The following is a 24,022-nucleotide window of genomic DNA, read 5'->3' as shown; positions in this document are numbered from 1 at the left end:
GCTCATTAATTCTTAAAAATCTCATTTCATTTTATTTTATTGAATCCATTGCTTCGTTGCGATTTAGCCTTATGTAAAAGTATTTGCAAAGAAATGGAAGCATTTGGATAATATTACACTTTGCAGATTTTCCTCTACACACCTCTTCTCTTTATAGCTTTACTGTCGCTATTACTATCACAAGTTCACTTCTTTTTCTTTTCCAAATTTCTCTTCCATGTTTTCCTTTTTATTATCTTCCAACCCCCTTTTTTGCATAATTTCGCTATCTTTTTACCGGCCCTCTTTACTTTTCACCTCTTTTCTGCTCATTCTCTTTTACTTTGCCATCCCGGGGACCCTATGGCTGCCAGCAAAGCTAGCCCTGACTTGTGTTTGTGTGGGATTATTCGCTCCGCAGTGAGCCTAACTGAACAAGTCTTGACATTTTGATCTGTATTTATTTTCATACTTCTTTATAATTATTACTTTCAGTAAATAACTAATTGTTGTTTTCTGACTTCTAAACTGATTCTGTTTCTAAACTTGCACGTATGCATACCCAGCACCATGACCATACAACATTAACATAATTAGACTATCGCACAGTTCACATAACTACAGACGGATAGGCCAAAGTCGGCAAGCTGAAGGCCTACTTTCGATATTTGATTATTTTCTCGTGCAGGTTTTTTTATACTCAGCTGAGCAGAGCTCACAGAGTATATTAATTTTGTTCGCATAACGGTATCCCGTAACAGCATAAACTAATCGAGATAGATATAGACTTCTATATATCAAAATTATCTGGGCGAAAAAAGAAATTCATTTAGCCATGTCCCTTTGTCCGTCCGTCAGTCCGTCTGCCCATGAAAACGATAACTTGAGTAAATTTTGAGGTATCTTAATGAAATTTGGTATGTAAGTTCCTGGGCACTCAGATCGCTATTTAAAATGAACGAAATCGGATTATAACCACGCCCACTTTTTCGACATAGAAAATTTCGAAAAACCGAAAAAGTGCGATAATTCATTACCAAAGACGTACAAAGCGATGACTCTTGGTGGGTGGGTTGACCTTATGACGCAGAAGAGAAAATTAGTAAAATTTTGGACAATGTGCGTGGCACAGCCCACTTTTAAAAGAAGGTAATTTAAAAGTTTTGCAAGCTGTAATTTGGCAGCAGTTGAAGATATCATTATGAAATTTGGCAGGAACGTTACTCCTATTACTAAATGTGTTCTAAAAAAATTAGCAAAATGGGATGCCGAACACGGCCACTTTAAAAACAATTTTAAAAGTCAAATTTTAACAAAAAATTGAATATCATTACAGTATATAAGTAAATTATGTCAACATTCAACTCCAACATTTGTCTCCAAAGCTCTCAGCTGGATATGTAATATTTGATTACACCCGAACTTATCCTTCCTTACTTGTTTTAATTGAAAATAATACCAACAACTACCTTTTGGGGTTCAGTTATTAGATAGTAGAAATGCTTCTCTTTAATCCTGTAAGTTGTAATTGGGCCGAGTCTGCACCTTTTTCGAATTACTTAGGCGATTTTGTTCAAAAAGTCCAAGTTGTCTAGTCTATGCTAGTCTATTTCTGATGATGCAGTTATTTTACTGCCTGTTATGTGAACAAACGATTCTAAGTTTGTATGTGGGCCTACTATCAGTAGATGGTTTCACAAGAATTTCTGCTCTTTAGAATGCATGACCATTGGTGATGCCTTTTTGTAAGCTACTTTTAGATGACAAAAAAAAAAAGAAGAAAAGAAGTGTTACTGGATAGTCGGGTATTAAATACCAGGAAACACAAGTCAAAGCTAGACAAAAAGGATTGTTGGTTTTGATTTGTTTGCATGTACGCTTATGCTCAAACTGGATACAACACATATGAACAGTTAAATTAGCTTTAATGCCGCTATCTTTATCCCCCTTGTAAATGGTTGTGTGTACACATTTGCATTAGGAGATTTACCCTAGTCACCCTAGTATAAATTAAATTAGCAGTTGTAACCAACAAGCGTGTTTGCAGTGATGTTGATGAGCCCTATTATAATAAAAATAGTACATCTAGTCATATATATAGTAATATAATACATCTTGTTTGAGTCATAAAAAAAATCAACAAACTTGGAAAAGATTTAAGCCAAGTTTCTCTTCCGATTTGCGTCGTGCTTTTTTCTGTTTTTCCTACAAATTGGCGGGACGGTAGTTGTAAGATATATGGGGCAACCCCGATTAGAGAAACTTTTCTCTAATTCAGTGTGTTCCTTAGTATTTGATGGTGTATTTACCGGTACCCTAGGACCTTCGGTTTGGTACGGGGAGCAGGGTATCGCCCGACCACGGCGGCCCCCACAATATAAATAAGCTTACCTTTAAACAAAATGGTGACAATTTCTTCAAAAGGGAAGTTAAAAACGGACCATCAATCGCCCTAGAGATTGTCAGATTTAGAGTTTCATCATTGGTTTTGTTCTTGCATTTTTGCATACCCAAGTTGTTTGCAATCGATGCCGAAACCGTTTTTAAATGGTCTTTAAATGATGCTGATCTGATCAGGAATTCAATCTAAAAGTTACTCCGGAAGAGTCCTGATATTGTAATGAGAACAAATTTGAAATGATCGCGGGGTAGTCCCGAATAGATTCCGGGAAAGTCTTGAAATAAAAGGCTGAAATATAGTCTAAAATAGACCTGGAGTGATAGAGTGTGTCGCAATATGGTCGGACGAGTGCCCGACGATTGGAATCTAAGTGTTCTTTGCCCACTCCCCAAGAAAGGGATACTGCAAACTGCGCCAACTATCGCGGAATCAGCCTTCTTAATATAGCAAATAAGGTCCTTTCAAGTGTATTGCGAAGCATTGAAGCCCTCCCTGAACCGTCTGATTGAACTTTATCACAGTGCGCCAAATCTTGGAAAAAAGCCTCGAAAAAAGAATCGACACACATAACCTCTTCGTCGATTTTACAGCCGCCTTCGACAGCACGAAAAGGAGGTGCCTATATGCCGCTATGCCTGAATTTCGTCTCCCCTCTAAACTTATACGGCTGTGTAAAATGACGTTGACCAACACCATCAGCTCAGTCAGAATTGGGAAGGACCTCTCCGAGCCGTTCAAATTTAAACGAGGTTTCAGACAGGGTAATTTGATGCTGGAGAAAATTATGCTAGCTGCAGAACTTAGCCGCCCTGGAATAATATTCTATAAAAGCGTGCAATTACTGGCATATGCTGATGACATTGATATCATTGGCCTAATCACCAACGCCGTTAGTTCTGCTTACTCCAAACAGGAAAAAGAAGCGGTAATGATGGGTTTGATGGTGAATGAGGACAAAATGAAGTACCTGCTGTTATCGAGCAAAGATTCAGCGCATATGAGCCTTGGCAACCACGCTATTGTTGGCAGCCATAATTTCGAAAAAGGAAAAAACTTCATTTATTTGGAAACCAGCATTAACACTAGCAACAACATCAGCTCTGAAATCTAGCGAAGAATCACTCTTGCCAATAAATGCTACTTTGGATTAGGTAGGCAATTGAAAAGTAAAGTCCTCTCTCGGCAAACGAAAATCATATTCTACAAGTAATTTATCGCGCCTGTCCTCTTATATGGTGCAGAAGCGGCTCTGGGAGTGTTCGAGTGAAAAGTTCTTCGAAAGATTTATGGACCTCTACGCGTTGGCGATGACGAGTACCGAAGAAGATTTAATGATGAGCTGTACGAGCTGTAAGCAGACATCAACAGAGTTCAGCGAATTAAAACGCAGCGGGCGCTTGCCAGGCCTTTTTATGCGAATGAAAGACGACGCTCCGGAAAGAGAGTGTTTCTATCGGAACCCACCTATAGAAACAGAGGAAGAGGGCGGCCCCCACTCCGCTGGAAGGACCAGGTGGAAACGATTTAGACTCTCTTGGTGTGACCAATTGGCGCCGGCTGGCAAAGAAAAGAAGCGACTAGAGCGCCTTGTTGGACGGCCATAACCGTTTGAACGGTTAAGCACCATTTAAGTAGGTAAGTAAGTAAGATAGAATGTGTCCCGAAAATAGTTTAAAACTATGCATGAGCGATTTTGGCCGCCCGCTAAGCACTGCTACAACAACAACAACGCCAGCTATCCATGTTTTTCACTAACTGACGCCAATTGGGATAACGAAGGGAGACAAACTTCTAAACTGCGGTGTTTCTTGGCCGAAGCGTCATCGTCAATTCGCTTAAAATGACCTAGTTATCGAAGACTTTGGGATTTAGTCCTCATATCTGCGTAAAACTCATGCGGCTCATTATAAATAATATCTCCTTTGATACTCACCGCCGATATTGCGGACTTTACGGATTTATGGTCCACTTAGGGAGAACATTTCTCTCGAACAGCCCAAGAGCCATCTTATCTTCTCTCGACACTGCCATTGACGCCTAGCCACACATCAGGACAGTAAGAATGTGAATTTTGTCAATTGTCTACTCAGTCCGAAGTGGAACAGAAAATTTCGTCATTCTCTCTGTAACCCAATGGACTCACTCTCATCAATATATGTAATTCTACAAGAAATTCCGGCATAAGCGTAAGCGCAGAAAGCATTTGGTGTCTCGTGGTGGTTTCTCGAACAGTTTTGCACTGGATCTATACAAACATGCTCGATTTTTCGTTGTTTCCTGTTTTATGCCCTGCACTTATAAAGACAACAAGTTTTTGAAAGATTTGAAAGGAGTTTGAGGCACTTTATTGCTTGTATTTGTATTTGTATCTTATTAAATTTTTTCCTAACACAACAATTTGACAAAATTATTTTATAGTGCTAGTCAGAACAGTGACAGAACAAAGGCGAAAATTCAAAAAATGTTTCAATAACTTAGATAAACAATAGATAATTTGTAAAATAAGACTTAATGGTTACAATAAATTGTAAAGAGCTTAGCCTAGGGACACAGAACAGAAATAGGAATAAAGGGGACATTGCAAGGGTAGGTAGTACAGTAATAATATTAGGTTCTATACTTTGAGGAAATAGGAGGTGGCAAGAAAAACGGATAGAAGATCAGTAAAGAGAGTCAGTTGAAGAAGGAGCGGTGAGTCAATTAAAGAACAAGATTAATTCTTTTTTGAAATGCAGTGCATTACTTATTTGTCTTATTCTGGCTGGAAGGGAGTTCCAAAGACGGATCGAAGTAACGAAGAATTGGCGTTCAGAAATTAGCATACGGTGTTTAACATGTGCAAGAACCATTGCCCTCGTAGAATGAAGAAATTGAAGCCTTCGATATAGGTAATAAGGCTCCTTCGTGTAGATTATCTTATGCAAGGTAATAAGTGTTCTAAACTTTAAAAGGTTGTCAAAAGAAATGTCTAGCAACTTTGCAGAATAACAGGAAACGTGATCAAGTCTATTCAGCCCGTAAACGTATCTAACAATGTTATTGTAGGCAACATTAAGCTTCTTTTTACTCACAGCATCACAGTTAGAAAAAATCTCACAGCCGTAGAGGAGCGTAGGTATTAAGTACGCTTTGGATAAAAGTATTCGAATATGTAGCGGAGTGAAATACTGTGTCAACATACCGTACACTTCTCCTACGGTTCTAAAGATATGGTCTCTCCAGGACAATGTTTTGTTAAAAACTGTGCCAAGATTTCTTGCCGTGTCAACATATTCTATAACAGAATTTTCAAACATAATATTGTTTAAGCCATTTGTAGCTAGCAACTTTCTGCGGATAACAATGCACTTCGACTTTCTAGGATTTAGACATAAACCATTCATGGAAGCCCATACACCTATTTGACTAAGGTCTTGATTCAAGTTACTTATACATAAACTCATACAATCGACAGGACAGCACGTATACAATTGAACATCGTCAGCATAGATGTGGACGTGGTTGCGCTATGTTTTCTCTTCGGCTGGGCATTCGATAATATAACGCACCTAATACCACTTGTTTTGCTATCGAAGGTAATAACTGTGATCGCAGCTTTGTGAATTAGAGACATGTTGTTAGAAATTACCATCAAAGTGCTGTCCGGTGGATATTGGCTTGAAAGAGAGGGGGGGGGAAGAGTTTTCCTTCTACGCACTTTTAACTACTATCTCTTTCCGCTTGGACAGCCAGCCGCACTAAAAATTTTTCTTGACTTATTTCAAATTTCAACGAAGGAGTTTCAGTTAACAGCAGAGCACCGATTGCTGCGCCGATTTTGTATGAGTGCCTAAAGCTACTCAGGAATCATTTTCTGCTGACCTTTGTTGTAAATGTAACCAAAAAAGTGGAAAAATTCTGTGGAATCAACAGAAAGGAAAAACAAGCATGAAAGGAATGCCCTTTCCAAAAAACAAAAAAATCGAAAATATTGAAAACGAAAATCAAGCGAAGGGACATTTTTTATTAACTCAAATGTACAGGAATGTGCCAAGCGATGAAAAATAAAAATACAACTCACCCAAAGGATTGCCCCGTCGTGTTAGGATCCTCTCAAAAATATAAGTGCACAATAATATAAGAGACTACAGGCCGAACTGTTTAAACAGGTAGTTGAAGAACTAAAAAATCCCGCTGTATGCAAAATATGGTCACAAGGTCGAAGATTGGAACTTGAGCGTGCTTTTATCCATACACTAAATAAGCGATTCCGCAAAGAGCACAGTTTATCTTGAAATCCAAATTTCTTAATATCGGCAAGGCCTTGGATATGGTCAGTCTATTCTTGGAGAGAAATAGAGTCCAGTTTCGGTGAATAAAAATGATGCTGTAAGTTAAGGACTGCAAGTCTTTTTTGATTAAAAAAATAGTAAAAGGGCCAACTTGCCCACACAAAGAAAACAAGAGAATTAAACTTGAACAATCTTTATTTCACAAACACTTAGCACTAACACCCAATAGCAACTGCCCTGTAATTCTAACTTAACTGCTATTTATACTTTATGAGAATTCAGTTCGACCGTGATCGAGCGTGGCCTTGACTTCCCACGGTTGGTTATTTCGTTGAGTTGCGAAATGCTTTGATTTCGCAACAGTTCAATATGCGGAATTTGCTGACGGCGCAATTAACTAACTGTGGGAATGGTTCGATGACATCGACAGGTGATATGATCTACCTGTTGAAAGTGCTGATGATATATCTGGGTGACAAATACCGATGTGTGGAAAGTTGCTTACGCAGCGCACGTGTATTAGCCAGTTGTGGGAATTTGTAAGTGCGCAGCGGCTGAATGTGTTAACTCTTCCCTCCTCAAAGATCTGCGTCTCGCAGATTTGGCGACTGATTTGGCGACTCTTGTTGCCTACCTCGAAAGCGTCTGTTTAGCAGTGATATCTTGAGCTCAGGAATTTTTTTACTTGACGTTAGCTTCCTCCAAATTGCCCATATGACGATCATGACCAGAATGAATTTTACAATTTTGGAGGACATCACTAGGTTTGTCTTCTTTCCAAGAAATCGCAAGTGCTTAATGTTGCTTGCAGTCATTTCGTGAACAAGATTGATGTCCACTGCTAGGGTCTTATTCCTGATGTTGATTAGAACGGGTGGTAGGAGCTGATTCGCTGAGCTAGTTGTGCTCCAGTAAGTTCGGTTGTTAATTGTGACGGACTCATTGTTCATCTGTAATACAAAAGAGCCAAGGACATGATTCAAAGTTTTACCTGACCCTATGCTTCCATTGCAACTGTTGAGGTAAATTGTGTCTTCCTTGATGACTTCGATCGAGGACTCGTTGCATGTAAGGTAACGACAACTGGCTTCTCCCACTTTAATGAGCCGAGGTAAACAATCCTCTTCCGCTAATAACTCTAACGACTTTTGTTCGCAAATCATAGCTGCGGTAAGATGCAAGCAGCTTCCTTTGACGCCATATGTCTGCTCTTTGTTCACCAGGATTGTTGGGTAATTAAGTTCCACTTTATGCCCATGTTGAATTACAGCTCGAGCGATAAGATGATTATATCTTGATTCCATTACTTTCGGCATTGACAACACGTATATTAGAAGGGAGCCGTTGGTATAGATTGAGAGCTTGCTGTATTCGATGGCCTCGATCACATTGCTGTAGGGGAGGAGTTCAATCTCGCTGATGAGTTGATTAACCTCGTCCTTACTTAATAGGTTGGTGTTTACCACGCCAGCTTTGGCCATTTAGCAAGCGTGTGTGCCTTATTTGAGGATCATAATCATGCCTTGAATTTCTTTTAGGATTTGGCCCAACCTTGTGCGTCCTTTGACGTCGTTTGTTACAGAGACGACTGCGTTGATCAGCTGCAATAACTCGTGAGCCGTTTTAAGTATTTCAGAATTTACCTGATATTGTTGATCATTGTTGTTTATAAGGGTGTCTTGCCTTTGATGGACCTGATCCCAATCGGTTGCATCTGGCGAGCCGGCTATCCATTTCCACGACGACCCGATCCAATTGATCGAACGTTTTGTTCTGGTCATTTCACAGCCTCTCAAATCTCGAAGGTGCGCCTTTATCTTTGATAGCTGGTAGTTTAGCATATTGTTCGTTGAATCGGTTTCATTTAGGTTGATGATAGCGTTTTCTAGTCGGCCGAGAATTTTGTCGCATTTTCCCAGATCCATGGTATGAATGAGTTTAAAACTTCCATCTATGATCCATCCGTATCCATTGCGTATCGTTAGCTTACTTCTAAATGTTACCCCCAATAAATTCTTATACCTAGGCTAGTAAGATTATTATAATAAGATATAATAATTAACATTTCAGATTTTTGGTTTTTTATGATTTACTTGTTACAAAAGTTTTCAAAGTTTCTTATTTGTTGTGCACTTTTACATATGTTTTGCATGCTTGTAATGTAGGTAGAGGCAATTGCTTTAATTAATAGTTTTACAATCTTTTAGTCTTGATAAATTAAGTGTAAAAGCTAATGCCTTTTTGAGCTTGCATCCCGGACCATCGGAAGGGGATCTATGCACGAGTTTGCCTTTTGATCAATGTTATCTCAGACGTTCTTGACGTCAATTTTGTTGAATTTTTTACCGTTTTCAGTTACAATAGTTTCATTTATATTTTCTGCAACATGTTCTTGCTTGTATATTGGCTTATGTTTGCCTTTTATTTGTTTATTGGCTATAAATAGGCCATCCCCGGATTCAAAGTTTCGGGGCTTTGTACGACGTGTATTAAGCCTAGAATTGCTTGTTTCCTGCTCACGCAATAACAAGGCTTTTATATTTTCGTGGGTTGTCTCCCTAAAATTTGCCAAATTTTTATAGGTTATTCTAGCTGTTCTATTAAAAAATATATCAACCGATTTTTTCATAGTTACAGAGTGTATAGAGTTATTATATCTGTCCACAGCGATGGACACTCATTCCTTTGGAGAAAGTCTACAGCGATGCATCGGTATATCTCAATTATAGTTGAGTGTAGTCTTTCTAGCTGCCCGTTTGCCTCACTTCGCTGTGTTGGAGTTTGGTATATTTCCATACTAAGAGACCTAATTCAATACGAGAGGGGACAGGAATTCTCTCTCGTTGTCCATCACCAATAATCTTGGTACAGAAAAATAATGTAAAACATCTGATAACTTCCTACGGAGATAAATTGAAGATTTATTTTTGACTGGAAAACATTTGGCAAATTTTGAGAACTTTTCGATACAGCTTAAAAATTGTTGCTTCTCGATCTCGAAAAGATCGATATGTAATATTTCGCAAGGATAGCTTGATATAGATATGGGTTGGATATGTGGCTTTGCTGGGTGCCTGTCATATTTATTTAATTTTCAGAGGTCGGACTGTGCGACGTAGTCCCTAATCTGCCTAGCCATCGCCGGAAAATAATATCTTTCAAGGATTTGCCCCCTATTTTCCTTGCAATTCCTGTGTGCTGGACGGTGCTACTTTTCAATGATGTTAAAAACTCTGTCTGTTACTCTGACGTCTTCGACAACACGCTGAGTGATCCTAATCCTATACCTATGGAAGTTGTTAATATAAACGTTCTACAATAAGTAGAGGCATTCTTCGGGGATTTTTATCACATTTATAACATTGGGATTGAGACATTCTTTTAAAGTGGATATTAGGTTATCACTTTCAATATTAAATAAATAAATATATGTTAGGCACGATAACCTCCGAAGAGATCTAAAGCCGAGTTTCTCTTCCAATTGGCGTCGTGCTCATCTTGATTTTCCCTACAAATTGGTCGGACGGGACCTACATGTTTTATGCTGACTCCGAACGGCATCCGCAAAGTAGATGAGTTTTCACTGAGTACTCTTCATGGCAGAAATACACCCGGAGCGCTTGCCAAATGCTGCCGAGGAGCGACCCCGCTTAGAAAAATTTTCTTCTAATTGAAAAACCTTGTTTCTAAAATTTTGATGTTGCTTTGCCCAGAATGGGAACCCAGGGCATATGATGTGGTAGGCGCAGCACTCTACCATCACATCACGGTGGCCGCCAACCTACTCTAATTATGATTTGATTGCGAAAAACGTTTATAGGAACCTCCACTTGATGGCGATATCTCGAAAAGGCGTCCACCTATAGACCTAATGCCCACTCCCTCTTAAAATGCTCAGTAACACCTTTCCTTTGATACCCATATCGTACAAACAAAAAGGCGTCCACCTATAGACCTAATGTCCACTCCCTCTTAAAATGCTCAGTAACACCTTTCGTTTGATACCCATATCGTACAAATATTCTAGAGTCACCCCTGGCCCACCCTAATGGCGATATCTCGAAAAGGCGTCCACCTATAGACCTAATGCCCACTCCCTCTTAAAATGCTCAGTAACACCTTTCGTTTGATACCCATATCGTACAAACATTCTAGAGTCACCCCTGGCCCACCCTAATGGCGATATCTCGAAAAGGCGTCCACCTATAGACCTAATGCCCACTCCCTCTTAAAATGCTCAATAACACCTTTCGCTTGATACCCATATCGTACAAACATTCTAGAGTCACCCTTGGTCCACCTTTATGGCGATATCTCGAAAAGGCGTCCACCTATAGAACTAAGGATTACTCCCTTTTAAAATACTCATTACCACCTTTCATTTGATACCCATATCGTACAAACACATTCTAGAGTCACCCCTGGCTCACCCTAATGGCGATATCTCGAAAAGGCGTCCACCTATAGACCTAATGCTCACTCCCTCTCAAAATGCTCAGTAACACCTTTCGTTTGATACCCATACCGTACAAACATTCTAGAGTCACCCCTGGCCCACCCTAATGGCGATATCTCGAAAAGGCGTCCACCTATAGACCTAATGCCCACTCCCTCTTAAAATGCTCAGTAACACCTTTCGTTTGATACCCATATCGTACAAACACATTCTAGAGTCACCCCTGGCCCACCCTAATGACGATATCTCGAAAAGGCGTCCACCTATAGACCTCATGCCCACTCCCTCTTAAAATGCTCAGTAACACCTTTCGTTTGATACCCATATCGTACAAACATTCTAGAGTCACCCTTGGTCCACCTTTATGGCGATATCTCGAAAAGGCGTCCACCTATAGAACTAAGGATTACTCCCTTTTAAAATACTCATTACCATCTTTCATTTGATACCCATATCATACAAACACATTCTAGAGTCACCCTTGGCCCACCCTAATGGCGACATTGCCTAATGCTCACTCCCTCTTAAAATGCTCAGTAACACTTTTCGTTTGATACCCATATCGTACAAACATTCTAGAGTCACCCCTGGCCCACCCTAATGACGATATCTCGAAAAGGCGTCCACCTATAGACCTCATGCCCACTCCCTCTTAAAATGCTCAGTAACACCTTTCGTTTGATTCCCATATCGTACAAACACATTCTAGAGACACCCCTGGTCCACCTTTATGGCGATATCTCGAAAAGGCGTTCACCTATAGAACTAAAGCCCATTCCCTTTTAAAATACTCATTACCACCTTTCATTTGATACCCATATCGTACAAACACTTTCTAGAGTCAGCCCTGGTCCACCTTTATGGCGATATCCCTAAATGGCGTCCATCCATAGAACTATGGCCTACTCTCTCTTAAAATACTCTTTAATACCTTCCATTTGATACACATGTCATACAACCACATTCCAGGGTTACCCTAGGTTCATTTTCCTACATGGTGATTTTCCTTATTTTGTCTCCATAGCTCTCAACTGAGTATGTAATGTTCGGTTACACCCGAACTTAGCCTTCCTTACTTGTTTTATTTTGGTGTTGTTTTCATAACAAAAATATAATAAACTGTAATATATTTGGCAATTCTATAGGACAGCATGACACTCTTAATACACGTCCAAAAATATCAAGAGGGGTATCAAAAGACGCATTTTGGATCCAGGATCGCGAATCCGAAAGCAGAGGTAAAACATTTTGGGTATGTCAAGAGATATTTGCAAAAGAAATTTTGAAAATTTTCATGTGGTTGTTGTAATTTTGATGATTTTGTGGTGCCCAAAAAAAATTGTGAACATAAGTGTTTTCCGCGGATATAATTTTCGTCTCCAACCCGATGTTGAACCCACCCAATGTAATTTCTTATAAGCAGAATATGTTCTGCGCAAAAATACTATGGATGCTACCCTTAGTTTCGGAGCACTCCGGGGTCATTTTTCGGTTTTTCGTTAATATCTTTTGAACGATCTAAAATTTTTATTTTCCGCCTTCGGATTATTGTTGTCGAGGTCAATACGAGTCTTTTGACACCTCTCTCGGTATTTTTGGACGCGTATTGCCGCTGTCATGCTGTCGTATATAATTACGATATATTTTTGTGTTCTAACAATTGTATTATGATATTTTATCCAAAACCGAATTTTTTATTGGTGGAAATAACCAGAATATAAGAAATCTCAACGGTCAACCGCATTCCAGAATTTTCAATTCAAGAATTGTATTGCGGTTTCCCGCAAAAGGAAAAATCAGCCACGATTCTCTTCTGAGGAATTTTCTTCAACAAATTGTTTAAAAATGTATCAGCGTCTGCGCGACGAGAAAAAAATCCCGACATAGCGCCAAGGTGTACGGAAGAGATACATATCTACTTATAATAACAATTTGGTGTATATATCTGAGGAAATTAAGGTCTAGCATTCCATCCGATTCGAAGGCTACTTATCTTGTATGTATTCGTTTTTCTACGAACTGTCTCACCTAAATATATGTTTTGTGCCGACCAAAAAATTTATCTGCTAATTCGGACGAACTTTTGGTGGTAAGGTAATGCCGAGGGACAATCAATACCACTTATACAAATTTTTTTAAATATTCTTGATGGATAGGCCAAAACACTAGCTCTACACCACGGCGGAAGACTTGGACCGTTCAGCCGGTAAATTCAGCCTCCACGAACTATCATACTCCAACTGGACGATGATGTTTAGCTAAGCTGCGAAGAGCTACAGCATTTTTGCTGACGTGGGCAAGTTATGGGAAGATCTCCACTGGAAAAGTAGGTGGGGGAAGACTTTGGTCTCTCTTGTTGCCCCCTGTTGGCGTCAGTTATCGCGAAACAGGGTTAGCTGGAGTGACTTGTTACGCAACGACCAGCACCTCCTAAACGGCTAAGCGCCAATTAAAAAATGTATCTTCCAACCGCGAGGAAAAGGACCATAACAAACCAAAGAATATCTCCAAGATCATTTTTTTGCGCAGTAGCGAGGACACTTGAGACTGGTGATCACTTATAAAGTGAAGTTTCAGCATATTATAGGGTTAAAGACGTATCAACCAAGTGAAGAAGTATGCATGAAAAATCAATAGGGGTGGGCTCCAACATTCGTTTTTCTTTCCCTTTGCAAAAATAGCACGTATTGAGGCATCCATTATATTGGTAACTAATTTTTTTGCCATATACATAAAAACAGATTTCAAAACTTTTCGATATATTTTTTCACTTATTTCATAAGCATTTTATTTTTTTGTTATTAAAAAAAAATTAAAATATCTAACCAACAATTTTTTTTTTGTGTTTACTTTGGTTTGGCATTTCCACAAAGTTTAAGAAACTTAAAACCATTATGGCAGCCAAGAAGAGTAAATAGTTTTACCTGGTAATATTTATACCATGATGGCAAGCATCTCCTTTTCGGTTGTGGCGTAGTTTTCTTCTGACTTATTTAGTGACCTGGAAATATAAGAAATTGGTTTATCCTTACCTATGTCCCCCTGCGATAACACCGCACCGATTGCATAGTTCGATACATCGGTGGTCAGATTGAAAGGTTTGTCGAAGTCTGGGAAGGCGAGAACATCGGCGGATGTGATCATCTGTTTTAGATCGTCGAAAGCTTGAGGCGCATCCTTATCAAGGTTTCTAATTTCTAAAATATTGTTTTTTCTATCGACAATGGCTCCTATATCTTTCAAGGTATCGTCACCTATTATCCCGTCAAAAGAGCTTAATCCCGGAAGCACCAAAAACGTTATTCCTTCTCCCATACCAATATCCTTAAATAATTTCAAGTTAATTTTTTCTTTAATTGGAATATTTCCGCCCGCGGAGCACACGGTAAAGAATTTTTCGACGGGTTTGCGTTGTTTCACTATTGTTGGTTTAATGAAATTTTTTGTTTGCCCCCGTGTCGACTAGGAAATCTAACTTGCGGCCATCAGAGAGCACTTACTCCATGTATGGTACGCTAGATGGCCGTTGGACAAAAAATTCTCCTCATTGGAAGTTTCCATGTATTCATTGGTGTCTTCGTTGACTTCTTCGTTGGCGGCACCTATCGTAACGTTGAAAAGCTTTTGCTCTTTCCTGGGAAGGTTCTCTGACCGGGTACAACAGACAGTTGTGCTGTGAACAGGTTGAGTTTGCTGCTGGGTGGAGCCTAGATTGCGGCTCTGTGTGTAGGGACGATCCCGCCTATCAAAGTGTTGACGCCAAGTTGGTTTAGGTGGGATTGGTGGAGGCCTGCTTCCGAACGATTTGTTGGGCCTAGGAACGTTGTTAATTGGCACCACCACCTGGTTGTTTACTGTTGGAATGAAGGGAAAAATTGCGGTAGGTCAAGTTTTGGAGTTCAAGACAAGCTGAGTAAGCTTTTGGGAGGGTCTTGGGTCGCCGGATCAAAAGTATCTTGGATACTACCCCATTCAACCCTCGTATAAATACATCTAGTGCTCTATTTCGGTACGTGTCTCTTTCGTGTAGGATTCCGTCTTGATCTTGTTAATGATCAAGGAATATTGATGGTTCACTGCTGCATAGAACTAGAATCCCTTTGTTGCAATTGGTGCAACTGGTGTTGTAGCTTGTGTATGTCGCGTTTGTTTGCATAGTGCAGTGAAGGACACTCCTTAATCTTCAATCAATTGTTGTGGAAGATATTATATGAAACTAGTGCGGCATCTGCCGCGCCGTGGACCTTTTGGCGAATATGTTGGAGTATTGCCCTATAGATAGGCTTACCCCTTACAACCTTGAAGTCTGAAAGGATGGCTTCGACGGCGTGTATCCAGGACACATACTGTACTGTGAACAGGTTGAGTTTGCTGCTGGGTGGAGCCTAGATTGCGGCTCTGTGTGTAGGGACGATCCCGCCTATCAAAGTGTTGACGCCAAGTTGGTTTAGGTGGGATTGGTGGAGGCCTGCTTCCGAACGATTTGTTGGGCCTAGGAACGTTGTTAATTGGCACCACCACCTGGTTGTTTACTGTTGGAATGAAGGGAAAAATTGCGGTAGGTCAAGTTTTGGAGTTCAAGACAAGCTGAGTAAGCTTTTGGGAGGGTCTTGGGTCGCCGGATCAAAAGTATCTTGGATACTACCCCATTCAACCCTCGTATAAATACATCTAGTGCTCTATTTCGGTACGTGTCTCTTTCGTGTAGGATTCCGTCTTGATCTTGTTAATGATCAAGGAATATTGATGGTTCACTGCTGCATAGAACTAGAATCCCTTTGTTGCAATTGGTGCAACTGGTGTTGTAGCTTGTGTATGTCGCGTTTGTTTGCATAGTGCAGTGAAGGACACTCCTTAATCTTCAATCAATTGTTGTGGAAGATATTATATGAAACTAGTGCGGCATCTGCCGCGCCGTGGACCTTTTGGCGAATATGTTGGAGTATTGCCCTATAGATAGGCTTACCCCTTACAACCTTGAAGTCTGAAAGGATGGCTTCGACGGCGTGTATCCAGGACACATACTGTACTGGATTACCGTCGAAAACCTACAATTCCTTCACACAATCAGGAAGGCAACTGATTTCCTTAAGGTCGGCCTCCGTTGCAGGAGCCTGCATGACAGGCTCCTCGGTAGCAGCTGAACCTATATTAACCGAGTTGGATCTAGCGTTGATTACATCTAAATGAGTAATTCGTCTTTCTAATAGCGTTTTCTTTTCTGGCTATAGTGTTACGCTTTTTGTACGGCGCGCAAGGGATGTTGTTCTATTCTAAAAAACAGGCAACGCCTTTACGGGGTATTTCATTCTTTTGTGAAAGTTGTTGCCTGCTCGCAACGCAAAAACGATACACTTTTACCCTGTATAAAATGGCAGTGCAACTCTGTGAAACTCTCAATTCGCTCTTGAGTTTCACATATATTCTGTTAATATGAGTGCACAGATCATCTACCAGATTGCGCATTCACGAGTTCAAAATTGCTTCGTTCTGCGCAACGACGTCACAGTTGACTGTTTAAGCGAATGAAAGAAAGAGAGAGAAAAACAAGAGCTAAAGGAAAATGACGTAAGAATTGCCCATTAAAAAGAGATGATCTAATGTTTACATGCGCAATGCGCAATCTTCTTGTGTGATTTGTGATATGAGTGAATATGGTGAGATGAAATGATCTTTGTATGCACTATAAATGTTGACAATTTTCTGGGGTAGGAGTAACACTATTAAGGCTTTACTATTTTCTTAGGCAACAATTTATTTCAGAAAAGAAAACGCTATAAGCTATTTGTTTTTTCTAACAAGGCGTTAACCGACCCCGTAAGGTTCGTGACCGTAACCTTCAATTCTTCCATAGTTTTATTATTTTTTACAAAGTTTAATTTAGTCGAAATTACCTCCTCGGTGGAGCACTGTAAACTTGTTTATTTTTGACTTGTCGGTATACCTACAAAATAACTGTCCGCATTGGACGATATGCTAAGTTCCTTTGGTAATATCTTTTATTTAATGTTACCCTTCGTGATTCATCGTTATTTATGCAATTCCTGGGTGCTTGCTCGGGCGCCAGTTAAGGACTGCAAGTCCTTTTTGATTAAAAAAAATATTAAAAGGGCTAACTTGCCTACACAAATAAAACAAGAGAATTAAACTTGAACAATCTTTATTTCACAAACACTTAGCACTAACACCCAATAGCAACTGCCCTCTAATTCGAACTTAACTGCTATTTATAGTTTATCCACCCTTCTGATGCGCAGGGCTGAGAATGCAGTGCGACCGTGATCGAGGGTGGCCTTGACTTCCCACGGTTGGTTATTTCGTTTAGTTGCGAAATGCTTTGATTTCGCAACAGTTCAATATGCGGAATTTGCTGACGGTGCAATTAACTAACTGTGGGAATGGTTCGACGATATCGACAGGTAATATGATCTACCGTGCTAACGATATGTCTGGGTGGCAAATACCGATGTGTGGAAAGTTGCTTACGCAGGGCACGTGTATTAGCCAGTTGTGGGAATTTGTAAGTGCGCAGCGGCTGAATGTGTTAACTTGTATAATGACGTTTTCTTTTCTGAAAAAAATTGTACCTTTATGTTACACTCTAACCCCCTTATTTATTAAGAAATAGAGTACAGACTTTGGTCTTCCCGAAAATTGGTTTGCCTCTATTTAGAAAATGAGCCTCGCTTCCGCCTTCACTATCTATTCCATTCTTCTCTACTCCGTCTTCCTTATAACCCTTGTCCACCCCTTATTCAATTTGTCTGAATCTCACTCCTCTATCCCACCTCCACTCCCAATCCCACTTCCGCTAAACTTCTCATTCCCGTACGAATCCCTCTACCATTTCCTATCCCAACCCTCTCCCTATCTCACCTCAAATTCCTTGTAAATGGAATCTCTATACAAAATATAGAATACCTGTTTCACATGGCCGACTGATTTATATTGTATCTACTGTAAAGAATAAATTTATCTTCTTGCCTCTCTCCCTTTCTCTCCATGTTTGATCCCTGTCTCTCCTCCGTATCTTCTCCCTCGTTTTTTCTCTCTTCTACTTCCAATTTCTTTCCCCTCTCTCAATCATCCACATGCTTCCTCTCCTTCCCATTTGGCCCGCGCACTTTCTTCATTTGTATTTACCTTTTCTACTCACACTTTCTTCCTTCTCACTAAATTTAAAGCAAATCGCACTTTACACTATTTTGCTAAGAAAATGTCGGCCCCTGGTCCAGTTGCCGGGTATACTTTTCTCTTCGTACAAACTATCCTCGTACTTTAAGAAATATTCCAAAACAAAAATTTACGAAACGAATTTAAAGCGAACGAGCTTACGGTATTTAATAGAGTGACATAATTTCTAGAAAAAGAGGTTCCCTTGCTGTACGACTTCACGCACCGATTTAAAACCTCTTGAGTTTTTTTTCCAATATCTGAGTTCATTGGAAATGACGTCAAAAGCAACCTCCTCATACAAATCGGCCTACACAAGTGAACCAATTACTGACTAAATTGCGTTATTGAATTTTTACATTGACTTTGTCAATAATAATTAAGAAGCATAGGAAAAGTTTACATGGCATTTGCTGTCAATATTTATGTTTGTATATTTGTATATACCTGGAAGCCGACTTGTGATTTGTTTTTTTCGGGAAAATGTTACTCTAATACTCTCCACTTCTGCTCAAGATTTGAATTACCTGGAAAGCCTCTTAACATGAAAAAGACAACACCAGCACTGTGTTCATAGCCAATCATGAACCACAGACGGGCACAGTACAGTAAATTGTTAGGGGCAATGAAAAAAATTCCCCTATCACTAAAAATTTTTATTTTTACATAGTGAGGAAAAATTAGTGGTGGTTAAAAATTTTCCACTACGACAATTTTTTCCGCTGGCATTAAATTTTTCGCTCACAATAAATTTTTTAATGGAAATGAAAATGTCGTGAACTGTGCCCAAATATGGTAAACAAGGACAAAAAGAATTCAGATGTAATTTGCAAATTGTGGTTGGATTTTGTTTTTGTCCAATTTTCATTGATTTGAATTTCAAACAAAGACCACTTAATTCTTGTTTTTGTTTTTGTATTTTTGTTGCTTTTATCAAAGAAATAAGTTACCCGTAAAATGTGCGAACAGTGATAGGAAGTTCTTTTTATGCGACTTTGTGTGATTTTTTTTATACTGAGTTGAGCAGAGCTCACAGAATTAACTTTGATTGGATAACGGTTGGTTGTACAGGTATAAAGGAATCGAGATAGATATAGACTTCCATATATCAAAATCATCAGTATCGAAAAAAAATTCGATTGAGCAGAGCTCACAGAGTATATTAACTTTGATTGGATAACGGTTGGTTGTACAGGTATAAAGGAATATATATACATATACACTTCCATATATCAAAATCATCAGTATCGAAAAAAAATTCGATTGAGCCATGTCCGTCCGTCCGTCCGTCTGTCCGTTAACACGATAACTTGAGTAAATTTTGAGGTATCTTGATGAAATTTGGTATGTAGGTTTCTGCGTACTCATCTCAGATCGCTATTTAAAATAAACGATATCGGACAATAACCACGCCCACTTTTTCGATATCGAAAATTTCGAAAAATCGGAAAAGTGCGATAATTCATTACCAAATGTGGATTAAGCAATGAAACTTGGTAGGTGAGTTGAACTTATGACGCAGAATAGAAAACTAGTAAAATTTTGGACAATGGGCGTGGCACCGCCCACTTTTAAAAGAAGGCAATTTAGAAGTTTTGCAAGCTGTAATTTGGCAGTCGTTGAAGATATCATGATGAAATTTGGCAGGAACATTACTCTTATTACTATATGTCTGCTTAATAAAAATTAGCAAAATCGGAGAACGACCACGCCCACTTTTTAAAAAAATTTTTTTTTAAATTCAAAATTTAAAAGAAAAGTTAATATCTTTACAGTATATAAGTAAATTATGTCAACATTCAACTCCAGTAATAATTTGGTGCAACAAAATACAAAAATAAAAAAAAATTTCAAAATGGGCGTGGCTCCGCCCTTTTTCATTTAATTTGTCTAGGATACTTTTAATGCCATAAGTCGAACATAAATTTACTAATCCTTGTGAAATTTGGTAGAGGCTTAGATTCTAGGACGATAACTGTTCTCTGTGAAAAAGGGCGAAATCGGTTGAAGCCACGCCCAGTTTTTATACACAGTCGACCGTCTGTCCTTCCGTTCGGCCGTTAACACGATAACTTGAGGAAAAATCGATATATCTTTACTAAACTCAGTTCACGTACTTATCTGAACTCACTTTGTATTGGTGTAAAAATGGCCGCAATCCGACTATGACCACGCCCACTTTTTCGATATCGAAAATTACGAAAAATGAAAAAAATGCCATAATTATATACCAAATACGAAAAAAGGGATGAAACATGGTAATTGTATTGGTCTATTGACGCAAAATATAACTTTAGAAAAAAACTTTGTAAAATGGGTGTGACACTTGCCATATTAAGTAGAAGAAAATGAAAAAGTTTTGCAGGGCGAAATCAAAAGCACTTGGAATCTTGGAAGGAATACTGTTCGTGGTATTACATATATAAATAAATTAGCGGTACCCGACAGATGATGTTCTGGATCACCCTGGTCCACATTTTGGTCGATATCTCGAAAACGCCTTCACATATACAACCAAGGGCCACTCCCTTTTAAAACCCTCATTAGTACCTTTAATTTGATACCCATATCGTACAAACATATTCTAGAGTCACCCCTGGTCCACGTTTATGGCGATATCTCGAAAAGGCGTTCACACATAGAACTAAGGCCCACTCCTTTTAAAAATACTCATTAACACCTTTCATTTGATAACCATATCGTACAAAAAAATTCTAGAGTCACCCCTGGCCAACCTTTATGGCGATATTTCTAAAAGGCGTCCACCTATAGAACTAAGGCCCACGCCCTTTTAAAATACTCATTAACACCTTTCATTTGATACCCATATAGTACAAACAAATTCTAGAGTCACCCCTGGTCCACGTTTATGGTGATATCTCGAAAAGGCGTCCACCTATAGAACTAAGGCCCACGCCCTTTTAAAATACTCATTAACACCTTTCATTTGATACCCATATAGTACAAACAAATTCTAGAGTCACCCCTGGTCCACGTTTATGACGATATCCGGAAAAGGCGTCCACCTATAAAACTAAGGCCCTCGACCTTTTAAAATACTCATTAACACCTTTCATTTGATACCCATATGGTACAAACAAATTCTAGAGTCACCCCTGGTCCACGTTTATGTTAATATCTCGAAAAGGCGTCCACCTATAGAACTAAGGCCCACGCCCTTTGTCTAAGCTTTGGGCAATTGAAGGCGAGCAGTTTAATAAGAGTTATAAATGAGTAATTTTATGTGCTTGTAAGCGTATGAGTCGTGGCACAGTGGCTGGCGTATTCGACCAAACGCCCGGGGTTGCGGGTTCAACTCCCACCAAGCATTCCTTTTTTTTTAATTTATAAATTATTATCATTAATGGACTGTATTGAGTTTATGGGGGTTTTGAGTTAATGTATTCCATTTATTGAGTTGGGTAGTTTTAGTGTTATTGGTGTATTTAAGTCATGGGAGGATGCATAGCATCAGTACACCTTTATTTATTTATTTGTGTTTATTTTAAGGGATTCAGTTTATTAAGTTGGGTAGTTTTAGTGTTATTGGTGTGTTTAAGTCATGGGAGGATGCATAGCATCAGTACACCTTTTATTTATTTAATTTGGGGGCGAGCACTGGGGGCTCTGAGGCTTCGCTCTACTGAGCCACCTCATCCTTTATTTGAAGAACCCTTTAAAATGTGATATGGAGGCGAGCACGTGTCGGCTCTGAGGTATTGGCACCCCATTTTCTACAAGAAAAACCTCTATTTATTTAATTTGGGGCAAGCGTTGGGCACTCTGAGGTTTCGCTCTAATGAGCCACCTCATCTTCTATTTGAAGAACCCTTCAAAGTGTGATATGGAGGCGAGCACTGGGCTCTGATGTATTAGCACACCATCCGAAGAACCTCTATTTATTTAATTTGGGGCGAGCGTTGGGCACTCTGAGGTTTCGTTCTAATGAGCCACCTCATCTTCTATTTGAAGAACCCCTTCAAAGTGTTATATGGAGGCGAGCACTGGGGTCTGATGTATTAGCACACCATCCGAAGAACCTCCCTTTTAATTAAAAAACTCAAACTATGTCTTTAGAATATTTCACTAACCAGTTGAGAATTACAAGCACACTCAATGGCTACTGAAACAAACGAACGAAAAATGTTCATAGTTTAAGTCGCTTAAACATACTCCCCCCTTAGACGGCTTAGTCGTCTAATGAAACTTCCATACGAGCCAGTGATCCGGCTCGAAGGACCATGTCTAAGCTTTGGGCAATTGAGGGCGAGCAGTTTAATAAGAGTTATAAATGAGTAATTTTATGTGCTTGTAAGCGTATGAGTCGTGGCACAGTGGCTGACGTACCCGACCAAACGCCCGGGGTTGCGGGTTCAACTCCCACCAAGCATTCCTTTTTTTTAATTTATAAATTATTATCCTTAATGGACTGTATTGAGTTTATGGGGTTTTTGAGTTAATGTATTCCATTTATTGAGTTGGGTAGTTTTAGTGTTATTGGTGTATTTAAGTCATGGGAGGATGCATAGCATCAGTACACCTTTATTTATTTATTTGTGTTTATTTTAAGGGATTCAGTTTATTAAGTTGGGTAGTTTTAGTGTTATTGGTGTGTTTAAGTCATGGGAGGATGCATAGCATCAGTACACCTTTTATTTATTTAATTTGGGGGCGAGCACTGGGGGCTCTGAGGCTTCGTTCTACTGAGCCACCTCATCCTCTATTTGAAGAACCCTTTAAAATGTGATATGGAGGCGAGCACGGGCTCTGAGGTATTGGCACCCCATTTTCTACAAGAAAAACCTCTATTTATTTAATTTGGGGCGAGCGTTGGGCACTCTGAGGTTTCGCTCTAATGAGCCACCTCATCTTCTATTTGAAGAACCCCTTCAAAGTGTGATATGGAGGCGAGCACTGGTCTCTGATGTATTAGCACACCATCCGAAGAACCTCTATTTATTTAATTTGGGGCGAGCGTTGGGCACTCTGAGGTTTCGCTCTAATGAGCCACCTCATCTTCTATTTGAAGAACCCCTTCAAAGTGTTATATGGAGGCGAGCACTGGGCTCTGATGTATTAGCACACCATCCGAAGAACCTCCCTTTTAATTAAAAAGCTCAAACTATGTCTTTAGAATATTTCACTAACCAGTTGAGAATTACAAGCACACTCAATGGCTACTGAAACAAACGAACGAAAAATGTTCATAGTTTAAGTCGCTTAAACACCCTTTTAAAATACTCATTAACACCTTTCATTTGATACCCATATAGTACAAACAAATTCTAGAGTCACCCCTGGTCCACCTTTATGGCGATATTTCGAAAAGGCGTCCACCTATAGAACTAAGGCCCACGCCCTTTTAAAATACTCATTAACACCTTTCATTTGATACCCATATAGTACAAACAAATTCTAGAGTCACCCCTGGTCCACGTTTATGACGATATCCGGAAAAGGCGTCCACCTATAGAACTAAGGCCCACGCCCTTTTAAAATACTCATTAACACCTTTCATTTGATACCCACATAGTACAAACAACTTCTAGAGTCACCCCTGGTCCACGTTTATGGCGATATCTCGAAAAGGCATCCACCTATAGAACTAAGGCCCACTCCCTTTTAAAATACTCATTAACACCTTTCATTTGATACCCATAAATTACAAACAAATTCTAGAGTCACCCCTGGTCCACGTTTAGGGCGATATCTCGAAAAGGCGTCCACATATAGAACTAAGGC

At 39.5% G+C, this 24,022-nt stretch overlaps 1 protein-coding gene across 2 annotated transcripts in view; it reads right to left on the bottom strand.

Annotated features, from left to right (window-relative positions):
* Positions 1 to 24,022, bottom strand: part of LOC137246817 (G-protein coupled receptor dmsr-1) — a 796,706-nt gene that overhangs the window by 363,771 nt on the left and 408,913 nt on the right. The gene's annotated exons all lie outside the window — the stretch shown is intronic.

The sequence above is a fragment of the Eurosta solidaginis genome, chromosome 3 (assembly GCF_040869045.1).
Source record: "Eurosta solidaginis isolate ZX-2024a chromosome 3, ASM4086904v1, whole genome shotgun sequence".
In the NCBI taxonomy this organism is placed as follows: Eukaryota; Metazoa; Arthropoda; class Insecta; order Diptera; family Tephritidae; genus Eurosta; species Eurosta solidaginis.
Note: the sequence above shows the minus strand (reverse complement) of the source record. Positions and strands in the feature narration are given on the sequence as shown.